The sequence below is a fragment of the Kogia breviceps genome, chromosome 8 (assembly GCF_026419965.1).
Source record: "Kogia breviceps isolate mKogBre1 chromosome 8, mKogBre1 haplotype 1, whole genome shotgun sequence".
Taxonomy (NCBI): Eukaryota; Metazoa; Chordata; class Mammalia; order Artiodactyla; family Physeteridae; genus Kogia; species Kogia breviceps.
This window is the reverse complement of record NC_081317.1, coordinates 88,797,467-88,798,713: the sequence shown is the minus strand read 5'-3', so window position 1 is coordinate 88,798,713 and position 1,247 is coordinate 88,797,467.

Below are 1,247 nucleotides of genomic sequence, written 5' to 3'. Positions count from 1 at the left end.
GAACCCAGCCCCCCACTTTCTCCAGCCCGATGTTCCACTAACCCCCTTCACACGGTGACCCCTCGCTACAGTGTCTGCACTGCTTGCACCTTGGTGTCTTGCTCGTGCTGATCTCTGGTGAGACCTGGGGCTGTTTTCCCAAGCCACCTTAGACACCAGCTCTCTCACACAGCCTTTCCTGGTGCACTCTGAATAGTGTCTCTTTCCTTTACGTCCCACAGCACTTTGTTGGTATCTTTCACTCGGTACCTATCCCATTCTGCTTTGCATCTATGGTATTTCACCACCATGTGGGCTCCTTGATGGCGGGATTCAACCAGGTCTGGCATGTCTCTGCAGCTCCCACAGAGCTTTCCCAATAGAGGGTTACTGAACTGAACTGTCCCTCAGAAGCCCTCACAATGTCACATCTGGGGATTGGATCCTGTGCTGCTGGGCGTGCCCCAGGCAGTTGTGGACAGTCCGGGGTCTTAGTCCAAATGGGTGGACAGACATGAGCAGGAGGCAGCAGTATCTGGTGGCCACAGCCCTGTATTCCAGAAAGTCACTTGAACAAGTCAGGAGACAACAAAGGACCCCTGCTTTGGGACCCAGGAGGCCAGGGTTCCAGACCTGGTTCAGCTGCTCTGCCTGTCACGGTCTTCTTGCTGGCCCTCTCCCTCCAGGAATCCCACAGGCACCTCAAACTCAAACTATCCACAACTGAACTCATCATTCTGCCCCATAAAGGTGTGTCACCATCTCAGGGAATGGCACCAACACCCCCCCAAGTCACCAAGCCAGAAACATGGCAGTCACCATAGGCTTTCTTTCATCCCTCACCACCCCACACATCCAATCAGTCGCCATGTCCTAGAGAATCCACCTCATACCAGCTCTCAGATCAGTCCCCTCCTTTCCACTGACACTGACTTCACCATCTCTCTCTCAAATAGTGCAATAGCTGTGTTGCTGAACTTTCAGCCTCCAAATCCTCTCCAAAATCCATCCTCTGCACCAGCCATCAAAACACCTATCTGAAAAGGCAAAATAACGCAAAAAAACCCCAAAACAATCTGATCTGCTCTTGCTTAAATCCCTCCAATGAGGCCATTGCTCATTTCCTTAGGATAAAAGCCAGACCCCATGAACCTGCCCATCACTGGCTGCTTGCCTCCGCCCTAACTCCACACACACACACACCCTGCAGGTCCAGACGCCCTGAACTAGTCCCAGTTCCCCAGTAAAGATCAGTCTTTCCTGCCCCT